Raw genomic sequence first — 13,031 nt, 5'->3', positions numbered from 1 at the left:
ATCTCTTGTGTGTTAGTGAGCAAACTCCACCAGCTTGTGACACCTGTGGACACCAGTGATCCCATGCGTGAGGTGGAGCAGTTCTACATTGAGAGCCACTTACCTTCTATATGGTTCAGTGCTGGTTAAACAGGGAATTCTGAGTTTCAGATCCACGAAGGCCTTAGGTTGCCTCACAGGTGGTCTACAATTGGGTGAGAAATGATTGCAGTGAGTCCAAAATTCCAACACAAATCTCAGTGCTGCATTTCCTTCTCCCGTCTATCCTCTTTATTTACTTTATTCATTTATTATTATTTTTGCTTTTAAATTAGAACATTTTATTAATAATTTGAAAATTTCCTACATCCATAAAATGTATTCTATTCATATTCAAACCCAGTCCTGCCCCCAAATCATTCTAGATCCATCCCCACCTTTAAACTCATTTCAACTGTATCTGTTGTCTTCTCTAGTCTTTATGTACAATTAATGCTTCTACTTTTTTCCAAATTGAGTTTTAACTTCTCAGTTTATTTTACACTATTTCATTAGTGTCTGTTTCAGAGTTGTTGGGGAACAGTAGTTAGCTTTAATATTTTGTGTGTTTATTTATATAGTTTAGATAGCTATTCCAGTAGCTTCTTTTTTCTTTTATCTTCCTCCCTCCCTCCCTTCCTTCCTTCCTTCCTTCCTTTCCTCCTTCCTTTTCCTTTCCTTTCCTTTCCCTTCCCTTTCCTTCCCTTCCCTTTTTCCTTTCCTTTCCTTTCTTTTTTCCTTTCCTTTCCTTTTTCCTTTTTCCTTTTTCCTTTTTCCTTTTTCCCCTTCCCTTCCCTTCCCTTCCCTTCCCTTCCCTTCCCTTCCCTTCCCTTCCCTTCCCTTCCCTTCCCTTCCCTTCCCTTCCCTTCCCTTCCTTTCCTTTCCTTTCCTTCTTCCTTTCCTCCTTCCTTCCTTCCTTCCTTCCTTCCTTCCTTCCTTCCTTCCTTCCTTTCTTTCTTTTTTCCTGTTTTGAGACTGAGTCCTCTAAAAATGTTTATCCTCTATGAGAAACATAAACTTTAAAACATACACAACCATAATGAATTATGTATAATGACACAAAAATAAAAAAAATACGAAAAAGACAAATAAACATATCTCTGCAAATGCTGTTTCAAAAAATTGGTGAGTAATTTAAAATGCTGGACAAACAGTTTAAAAGTGTACTTGATGGGTCTGTTAGAGAGAGATCGATTAACAGTTTGGAGCACTGGCTGCTCTTTCAAGTGGTGGTTTTGAGTTCAATTCCCAGCCTCCACTTGGCAGTTTACAACTATCTGGAACTCTAGTTCCAGGGAGATCTAACACCCTCACACAGACATACATGTAGTTGAAACAGTAATGCACACAGAATTAAATGAATTATTAAACAGAAAATATACTTTAAACAAAGTTAAAAAACTTTCATGTTTATGAATGAAGTGAAGAAATCAACTCCGAATACATATATAGAGGTCAGCAACATGGATGAGAATGTCATAAGAATTTTGAAAAAAAGAAATTCTGAAAATTAAGTCAAAATCATAGAAAGTGTCACTATTAAGCTAATCAAAATAAAGAACACTGATTTTTGAAGAAAAGCTGAAGGAAATTTTACATTTATACACAAGGAAAGAAAAGGGCAATCTTGAGCACTAATTTCTGAAGAATAACCAAAAGACAAAAAGACATAAAAAAAAGTGAGATAAACACTCAAGTTATAGGATACAGAGTCACTGAAATTACACCAGAAAATTTTCTGACTGTACAAAAAGAAATGAACTTTAAGCGCAAGAGGAATTGAGGCTCCAAAATAGAAATGACAAGAAAATAACTTCTCTAATATGTATTACAAATGAATATATAATCATAGAAAACCATGGCTAGAATGCTAAGACTAAAGAAAAAAAGACAAGACATTAAAAACTGCAAACAAACATCCATGTTACTTAAAAATGAAGAGCAATCAGAATAATGTCTGACTTCTTGGCAGAAACATGAAAAGTGCAAGTGATGTATTTTAAGCATAAAAGTAAATGAATGCCAAATGAGAATATCATCTCATAAATCAATGAGGAAATAAAGATTTTCTCAGATAAGCACAAAGTATATCAATCCACTGATACCAATCCAGCTTATAAATTATGGTTAAAGGAAAACTGTACACAGAGAAGTATTAATTGTATGGAAACATAAAATAATCAATTTTACCATAGTAAAAGTTAAAGCAACATGTGATTAGCCAAATGAGGGTAGAATAAAAATTAGTATTTCAATAAGCCATGAAATCAACCAAAAAATGTCCTGGAATCAAACACATACTCCCAATAAAAATCCTAGTTATAGTGGGTCTACTTAATTGAATTTAAAGAGACAAACTACTTGCCTGCCTTACAGATAGGCCTTAATGTTTGGTACCTGGAGAAAATGAATCTATTGTTTAAATATAAGGAAGAACTGAGAAGGAAAGTGATAAAGTTGATGTACCAAGAAATTGGAGGCAGGAAACAACCAGGACTATCTATGCTCAGATATGAGAAAGTACTTTTAAATAAAAACAAATTATTCGGGAAACAGACAGCTAATAAATAATTAATAGAGGGAACATCCTATCAACATACTATCATGAATGTAAATATGTAACCAATGAATGTTTGGTGTACACAGTATCATCAAACAACGCTACTATCGCTATTCAAGGGGAATGACAATACCCAACCCTTGTCAATTGATAAAACATCCAAACATAAAAATTGACAGTTTACTGCAGACACCATTCACTATAGATCAAATAGACTTAGACATTACCCCGGTTAATTTTTGTCAAATTAAAACAAGGTAGGGTAATATGAAAAAAAGAAACTTTAGCTCAAGAATTGCCTCCATCACACTGGCACATTGATGAGATTTTAGGGCATATTTTTGATGCATCTCTGATGGAGATGCTATGCCTGGGCAGGTAGTCCTGGGCTGTGTAAAAAGGCAGCTGTGCAAACCAGAAAAAATAGGCCAGTAAGCATCGTTTCTTTATGTTTTTTACCTCCAAGTTCATGCCTTGATTTCTGCCCCCATTTCCCTGGATGATGAAATTATAAGATGGAAGGTGAAATAGACCCTTTCCTCTAACAAGTTGCTTTTGTTCTGGTGTTTATCACAGCAGCAAGAAAGAAAACTAGGACAATTTTCCAAAAAGTAGCTACAGAATACACATTTTCTCAGCAGTCCTTGGGACATTCTGTGATATACATAACACTTGAGGTCATTGAGCAAGTGAAAAATTAGTTTAAATTAAAAACAATATTTTCTCTCTCTTATACATTTGGTTGTGAGCTTACCCTTTAATAGATGAGCCATCTCCCCAGCCCAATATTTCCTATGTTAAAATTTAAAAATTTCTAAATCAAATGAAAACTAACGTCTTAGAACCTTTGAGATACAGAAATAACATATCTAAGAGGAATAACTATGAATGATTTAGTATAAAAACTCAGAAATAATAAGGTAAATGTTAACAATGCACTTTGACACTCCTCAAAGTACAAAGCACCTCCAAATCAGTAAACAGAAAGGGTGAAAGTTATAGCGGCAGATATTAATAAGTTGGAACATAAGAGGAAATGCTGGTTTGATGGTAATATGGTAGTTTGAATAAGAGTGTCCCCATTCAGAATCGTAAATTTTAATGCTTAGTCTACAGTTTATACAGTTTGTAGTTTGTAAAAGATTAACAGATTTGCCCTTCTCACAGTGTCACTCCGATGAGCTTTGAGGTTTCAAAACCACATACCATATCCCATCTATCTGTCTGTCTATCTGTCTCCCTCCCCAACCCTGCACCTTTCAGATCATATGTGAGCTATCAGCCAATGTTGCAACTCCAGGCCTGCCTGCCTGCTGCCACAATCCCCACCATGATGGACATAAACTAACCCTCTGAAACTGTAAGCAAGGCCCCAATTAAGTGCTTTTTTTTGTATTGCCTTGACCATAGATAGGGCCTCTTCACAGGAATAGGAAAATAACTAGAAGTAGGGCCAGGGAGTGCTGTATTGCTGTAGCAGACCTGGCCTGACCATGCTGTTTGTTTATGGAATATGTGCTTTGGAGCTTTGAAATAGGAAAATGGCTGAACTCTTTAAATGAGGCCTAATGGGCCATCCTCTCAGAAAGTTGAAAGACAATAATGTAGAGAACAATGTGGACTATGGAGTCCCAGCTTGAGAGGTTTCAGAGGACAACAACAGCAACTGGCCTAGAGACCATTCTTAACATGTTTTGTCAGAGAAGTTGGCTGCTTTTTGCTCATGCCCAAATAACCTGCCAGAGGCTAAATTGAGAAGGATTAAACTAATACTCTTGACAGGAGATTTCAAGACTGCCCAGTATTGACTGTGTCAATATTATTAGTGATCTCTCTTAAGCAGATCTACACATGGCTTCTCTTGCAATAACATGCTGTTTCATTGGTATTGCTCTATGACATAATTTGAAAGCTGCTAATATTTACTCCCTGTCCATGTATGTAGGGTTTTTCCTCTCTTCTAGTGTCTTCTCCAATTACTCTCTTCACTGTTATAAAAATGGATCAGTCCAATTATGTCATAGAGCAATATAAATAAAAATAGCATGTGATTCTAACAAAAAGAGATGTGTAAGTCATTGTAATAGAGACAACCCAGAAATAAGACCATATATCCACAATCACCTGATTTTTGGAAAAAATAAAAGTGCCCAAAATATCCACCAAAGAAAATCACTTTTAACAAATGGAGCTGGTAAAACTAGCCATCTAGAGATTTTGATATGCTCCCTGTCTCCCACTCTTACCAGGAATCAACTGAATGGATCAAAGTTCCTAATGTAAGATGCAACATACTGAACCTTTATGAGAAGATATGAGAAAAACACTTTACGAGACAGGCACAGTAAAGCTTCTTTAAAACTCCTTCTGGAAACAGGTCAGGAAACAACAGCAAGAATTGACAAACTAAACTCCATGACATTAAAAAGTGTCTGCAGAGCAATAAAAAGAACAGCAGAGTGACAACCAACAAGATGGTAATATATTTTAGCTGTATATTTTAGAGAGAATATTTAGAATCTTCCCTAGTCATGAGGAAAATGATAAACAAACATACATGGAGATATTAAATAACAACCAACACTGGTTAGTGTAAAAGAGAAAGAACCCTTAATTCGTGCTGGTGAAAACATGAAAACCCTCAGGGAGGCGCCTGGAAAAATGAAAACTAAAACTATCTTACTGTCCACAGGTAACATCCAAAGCAATCTAAATGAACCAGCCACAGATAAACCTGCACATTGACATTTCTTATGTTACTTTTCACAATAACACAAGAATGGAATCAGCCAAGAACTCTATCAACAGACTAGTGGATCCAAGAAATAAAATGTCTAATGCAGTGTATTTATTATCAACTGGTAAAGAGAAAAAAATGATTCCATTTGTAGAAAACTACATGGAACGGAAATCAACCAAAATCATCCAGTTTCAGGAATGCCAATATTACATACTTTCTCAGGAAAAACTTAGTTATTCATATATATTCACACACACACACACACACACACACACACACACAATATGCCATGAAAGTAAAGAGAAAGTGTCTGTTTGAATGAAGGAAGCATAATCTTAAAAGGGTAACAGGACAAGAGAGTGCCCTGAGGGGGAACAAGACCAAAGAACCCATAGAAACCTACATACATAAACCATCATAATATAACAACATTTTGTATAAACTGTTTTTTTTTAAGTATGGACCTACAGAAAATTGAAAGCATTTTTTTACCAGTGTTTTTCAAATTTTATTTTACAATGTTTTAAAGATGAAAATCAGACTTGGAGGCCAACACTCAGAAAGCAGAGGCAGGAAGATCATAAAGTTTCTGAGAAGTCACGGTGGGACACTGGAAAATTCTAAACTCCTTGGAAATGAAGTCACTCACAGGTCTAACAGGTGAATATGCAGGTATTTGTATTACAGATGCAAAAGCATTTAAAAACATAAGTCAAATAAACTGAGAGGAAAAAAGTCTAGATAGCTAAATTTTCCTAAAAGCCTGGCATATAGAAACGAATAAGATTAAGATGCAAAGAAGAAAATATAGTGGTGGATTTTTGTTTTGGTGTTAGTTGTTTTTGAGGCAAGGTCTCATCATGTACCCAGACTGATTCAAAGGTAGAAAAAATAATGATGTTTGTGGGTATTTTAATTGTTATTGTTATTATTTGTTTTCTTTTTCCCCTGGGTGGGAGGAAAGATTTTATTTCCTCTGACAAGTTATGGGCCACCACTGTAAATTGCAAAGCCAGGAAATGAAGCCCTCCCCATGAATCTAAAGTTAACTGATGCAAAGGAAGAAATAAATAATTGTGATTTGGAGTTTGTTGTTGTTTTGTTTGAGACAGGGCCTCACCATTTACTCAGGCTCTCTTCTAACAGAAAGAGAAACACAATGGTGTTTTTTTGGTTTTTCGACCCTGGGTTTCTCCCTGTAAACTAGGCTGTCCTCGAACTCACAGAGTCCTGCCTGTCCTGCCATAGAGAGTGCTGGGATTACAGGTTGTGTACTATTGTGTCCAGATTAATGGTGTTTTGTTGTTGTTTTCTTTTTGATTTGTTCGTTTTTTGAGACAATACCTCAACTTGTACTCCGGCTGATGTAGAACTCAAAATGGACATGCTTCATCCTCCAAAGCACCATCATGCCCAGCCAAGAAATATGAAACTTTGAAGAAGACGTAAAAGGATGTGTGGAGAATTTTAAGTAGCGCATGTGAAAATATTGGCCACATCACTGAAGCGACTCACACCTCAAGAACTGAAGCCTTGGGCGAGAGAGCAGAATTAATGCCCTTAATAAGAACCTTTAAGCTACCAAGTGAAATGGATGATTAATCCCCAAACCTTCCGTCTCCACCATTTGGCCCCAGTAAGTTCAAGTTATGAAAAGAAACTTCCATTGTTTACCTCAGTGGAAGGGTGAGGAGAATCTTCTGCCTTTTCCAGCACCTCAGTCTCGAAAGCACGTTTTGTAGACCACAGCTCAGGATCCTCAAAAAGCCGAAAGCGCGAAACACCACCAGCTAGAGAGCTCGAAAGCGCCAGAGCTAGAGAGAGGAGCTCGAAAGCGCCAGAGCTAGAGAGAGCCAGAGCGTGCAGGGTCCTCAACAGCTCTTTGAAGCCCCCAGCCGTTTCTTTCCAACTGTAACGCTCTTGGCTTGGCTTCGGTCAGCTGACCTCGCTCTCTCTCTTCCGCATGCTGCCATTCATGAGGCTAAGGGCCTTCTGACCGCAAGTTACACTTAGGTGCCTAAGCACCTGCCTACATCATTTTGGTAGAAAATGTAGACTATATGAGTGTGACCTAAGCACTGCCTGACTAGGCAATTCTACCAAGCAAGATCTCTAACTTGGAAACCTACAGTCAGACTAAGGGGAACAAAAGGGCTGAAGCTTTTTATTTAAAATCAGGCCTTTGCTGTAGACAGTGTGTGGTTAGGAGTCCTGGCTGCTCGACCAAAGGACCCACGTTGGAAGGAGATTCCGATTGGCTCACAATCGGATGTCATGTTCCAGGCCATGCACCACACTCTTTTGTGGACATCAACAACAGATGTCTTCTGGCTTTTGTGGGCACCACATGAACATGGTACACAAACAGGAGCATGCACCGTGCCAATAGTACACATTAAAATATATTGTTATAAGATACTCTCATACATAATGTCCCGAGTTCTCTGCCGTATTAGTAGTGGAACCCTCTCGGATGCTTGGGATGTGGCATTTGGGAGGCATAAGTAGAAGACCACTTCAGTCTCTCTGAGACAAACCTGAACAGAATAGCAAACCCCTGTCTTTGAAAACAGAACACAGGAGCTGAAGAGATGTCTTACTGGTGAAGGACACTTCTGCTCTTGCCGAAGAAGCCCGTCATGTTCATTTTGCTGCAATCACGTGGTGCCTCACAATCATACATAACTCCCTTTCGAGGGGGTCCAATGCCTCCTTCTCACCTCCATGAGCACCAGGCAAAACTTGAATAAATACAAAATAAATACATCTAAATAGTTTAAAACACAGAAAACAAAGTTTAATGTTAATTCTAAAATTTTCACAAATGGTTCTTATTCTCAGCATTTTTTTCCTGGCCGGTGACCCAGTCATTTCCTTTTTCTTTCATTTGCTAAAATAGTGAAACCAAACAGATCCCATTTTCAGAAGCTGAGTTAGTGGACAACAACCACTTTGTGGTGTTGTCCTATACTTCGTGTTGATGGATTCAATTTACTAATGTTCTACTGAGGATTTTTATGGCTATGTACAAGAGTAGTGGTCTATTTTTTCTTCAGCCACCTTTGGTTTGGTTTGCATCGGGAGTCTACTGTTATAAAATAAAATAGAAATCTGGTCATATTTATATCCTTGAAAATATTATGAAGACTAGATTTACTTCCTCTTTAAATTTTGTTGGATTTGACAAGCTCATTTCTATGGATCTGGAGATTATCATTATTGATTTTGAGAAGTTTTTCAGCTATTAATATTAATTGATATTGATATTAGTTAAATTGCTTGAAGACTATTCAAAATTTCCATTCTTTCATGGGTATTGTTTATATCTTTCAAAGACTTGTTAGGTTTTGTTTAGTTTTCTCAGTATTGTAAATTGTTTAATAGTTCTGTAATAAAACCTTACTTTCATTTGAAAATTTTTTAATTTTATAATTTTTTTCTATTACTTACACTTTATTCACTTTGCATCCCAACTATAGCCCCTTCCCTTGTCCCCTCCCAATACTACACTTCCTCTCTCTACTCCACCTATGCCACTCCCCCAGGCCATATGATCCTAGTCTCTCAGGTCTCATCAGAAGTGGATGCACTGTCTTTCTTTGTGGCCTGGAAAGGCTGTACCCCCCTGAGGGGGAGGTGATCAAAGAGCCAGCCACTGAATTCATGTCAGAGACAACCCCTTATCCCATTCCTAGGGAACCCACTTGGACACTGAGCTGCCATGGGCTATATCTGAGGCAGGATTCTATATTATCTCCATGAATGATGTTTGGTTGGAGTATCAGTCTCAGAAAAGATCCCTGTGCCCAGATATTTTTCTCTCCTGTGGATTTCCCCTCCCCTCCAGGTCTTTCTAATATTTATTGTGAGCCTTTGTTTTAAGGGCTGATCCATCTCTCCAACCCCTTCCAGGTCTTTCTATCTCCCCCTTCTTTCATAAGATTCCCTGCACTTTTCCCAAACTTTGGCTATGACTCTCAGCCTCTTCGATACCCTGCAGAGTAGAGTCTTTCAGAGGCTCTCTGTTTTAGGCTCCTGTCCTTTTTCTGGTTTTCTCCCCTTTCCCATGTCTACCCTGTTTGCCTTTGTGAATGAGGATTGAGCATCTTACCCAGGGTCAGCCTTCTTTCTTAGCTTCTTTAGGAGTACAGATTTTAGTACAATTATCCTATATTATATGTCTAATATCCCCTTATAAGTGAGTATATACCATGTGTGTCCTTCTGCTTCTGGGATACTTCACTCAGGATGATCTTTCCTAGTTCTCACCATTTGCCTCTAAATTTCATGATTTCCTTGTTTTTAATTTCTGAATAGTATTAGATTATGTATATTTACCACAATTTCTGTATCCATTCCTCAACTGAGGACCATCTATGTTGTTTCCAGCTTCTGGCTATTATAAATAAAGCCACTAAAAACATGGTGGAGCAAATGTCCTTGTTGTTTACTTGATAACTTTGGTTATTTTCCTAGGAGTAGTATAGCTGCATCTTGAAGTAGTATTATGCGTAATTTTCTGAGAAAGCACCAGATTGATTTCCAAAGTGGTGGCAAAAATTTATAATCCCACCAGCAATGGATGAGGGTACCCCTTTCTCCAAGTCCTCTCTAGCATGTGTTGTCACTTGAGTTTTTGTCTTAGCCTTTCTGATTGTTGTAAGGTGAAATCTCAGGGTAATTTTGGTTTGCACTTTCCTGAGAGCTAAGGTGATGGAGATGTATGTAATTTGTATTTTAATATGATATTTGTGTTGCATCAGGTTTATATTTTTATGTTTGTATCCGTGTGTGTGTGTGTGTGCACGTGCGTAAACATGCACACACACATGCTAGAGATTAATTGGGTGTCTTCCTAAATTGTTCTCCTCATTATTTCATCAAAACTTTTTCACTTATTTAATGCAGAGCTCACCTAGCCAGTTAGCATTGGAGGCTACCTATTTCTGCCTCCAAAGCAATAAAACTGAGAAATAAAAAAGTGATTATATATTAATTACCATCAGTCTACACATTGGGAGTTTCATGCCTAGTAATTCCTAAGCAAGACACAAGAGAACAGATAATGACTATAATGACATGTGTGCTAGTCCTATTCACATACTCACTGTGTTCACAGCAGCAGTGTGAGGTTAATTTTCTGCCCATTCCCATTCTACAGATGAAAAGTTGAGGATAGGGATTTTAGTCATAACTACACAGGAAGTGGATGAAAGACCTTGGATTTGTATCCAGCACACTGTACTAGACTATGGAAAAATGTCTTGAGTTTATTGTTGAGTGACCCAATGAGTTACCAATGAATACACATTAAAAGTAACCATCAGTATATTGGTTGTAATGCCAGGTTCATGGGACCCTCAGAGACCACCAGGAGATGACTCGATGCAATAGCAAGAGTGCTTTATTAAAAGAGAGATAGAAATCAGGACCCAAGTCTCACTGACACACCATTAGAAAAGTGGGAACTCAAGCTCTGAGTGAAGAGGATTTTTAAAGGGAAAGTCTGTGAACTGGGGTTTCCATGGCAGCAAGCAGGGGTGGCACAAGCCTTGGTGTTACAGATTTGGGTGAGTTTAGCAGGGCTGGATGACCTTTTCTGAGGCACACAATCACAATGGCGAAGGCATATAATCACAATGGCTATTTTTCTAAACCATATCTGAAACACTGGGGAGAATTTTCCCACCCGATTCTCAAACGATTCCCATTGATTATTGCCAGGGAGTTTGTCTCTATTTTCTATAAAGCATTTATTCTGTTATATTTCCTGAAGGGTGTTGCTAGGAGAGTTAAATTTGTTTTCTGCCAGGTGCACATTTTGTGATAGTTCCTGGTACCTGAATTCAGTTCCCAGTCAAGATGGCTCTTTATTACAAAATGGAGTTATTCTCAGGCTAACTATACCCAGGCTAACTTAAACTCTTCAGGTAAATTTGTACAAATTTAGAGAAGCCATAAAGTTTGCAACCTTGAGGTGAGCCAAGATGGCAGCGCCGGGAGAGCACTGTGTCTGAGAAGCGGGACAGCACTCTCCGTGCAGCAACCAGGAGCTTGGACTCTGGGCCCGAAAACTACAGCGGTCGTGTTTCCCAGGTGAGGAGAGGCTCCCACAGCTTGGGAATCAGTGGGGTCCACTCTCAGCTGCCCAGCCAGAACCCAGAAGAAATCCCGGGTATCGCAGGCTTTGGGTCTCAGGGCTGGAGCCGCAAGCCTGCATGTCCCGACGATCACTTTCCCAGGCTGATCGGTGGGCACAAGGGTGCCTGAGACTGGGAGTCCCAGTGGCAAGAAAACCCCACGGGGAAGCAAAGTTGCAAGTCTGATCACGGGTCACCCAGTCTTTCCCTGAATGTTTTTGCGGACCTCGGGTACCTGCCGCCATCACAACTGAGCTCATGCTATGCAGAGAGCTGCACGCCCAACTCACCAGTACAGACGAGCTGCACGCACCCATGCAAAAGAGACTAAGAATCCCTGTCTGTAGAGGGCCCCACAGGGAAGGAAGAAACTGTGCTGCTGGGTTCACCTAGGCTGTGCCTGAAGAAAGTCTAGCAGACCGCAGATTGCAAACAGGTGAGTATGCCCAGCCATCACAGATCCAGGCCCAAGCAGGGAGCACAGAGGTATTGGGAACGCAGCTCCCACAGACTAGCAGGCTGGCGCACACTCCGCCAGCCCAGAGGCCTGCTTTATACCAACTACTCCTTACAGACAGAACTGTGTGCCCCAAGACACCAGAGTCTTAGAGTCACTGTCTGGAGAAACCCTCACAATAAACAAGGAAAGAAGCAAAAGGAGCAGACTTAGGCAACCCAGTATATCCCTGGAAAAGGTCCCACAGACTGGCCCAACCCAGGGAACTCCTGTGCCCCAGATAGCCTGCTGTTACCAGGAGAGCAGTACTCACCCGCCACAGATTACTTCTTGGGTTCTGGAGCACAGAGCCCCAACCTCAGAACTACAAAAGAACGGGAAGCCTGAGATCAACCCCCAGATACTGCTCCAAGGGGCAACCAGTTATCCCTAACAAAACTGACCAAACCACGGGACACACAGGTTACAGCAGCTGATCACTAAATTTACAGCAAGAAACCCAGGAGGGCAGCTATCTCCAGGACTTCTCCCTGTGAGAAGAGAGCACTCTTGACTAATCAGGACCACAGTTACCACCCAGGTCTCTATGCCTGAAGTGAGCTGTAGCAACTCCTGAAAAACACCGGCCATCCAGTGACTATACCCAAAAAGCTGAGAAGGATTCTTTCAGGAAAAACCATCTTCCTGCCAAAGGGATTCTCTCCACTACAAGAGTCCAGGAACAACCAGAAACTAACTTCAAACAACTAAGATAGCCCAATGGGTAGAGGACAGCGTAAAAGTTCAACCAACAAAAGCCAGAGCAATATGGCATCTCCAGAACCCAGTTATCCAGGGGCAAATAGCCCTAGACAACCCAGCATAATTAAAATTCAAGGAGAAGACATAACATCTGTGCTCATGAAGAATATAACAGAGGAAACAAATTAAATAAGAAAAGAAATAGAGGAAGCTGCAGCCAAACAGTCTGTGGCCTTTAGAGAGGAAATGCTTAAATCACTGAATGAAATAAAAGAAACAGTGGATTGTTCAAACAAACAGCTGAAGGAATTGACAGAAAAACATGAAAATACAGTCAGACAGGTGAAGGAAAACAACAAAATAGCTCAAGACCTG

Source organism: Meriones unguiculatus, chromosome X (assembly GCF_030254825.1).
Source record: "Meriones unguiculatus strain TT.TT164.6M chromosome X, Bangor_MerUng_6.1, whole genome shotgun sequence".
Lineage (NCBI taxonomy): Eukaryota > Metazoa > Chordata > Mammalia > Rodentia > Muridae > Meriones > Meriones unguiculatus.
This window is presented reverse-complemented; position numbering follows the sequence as displayed.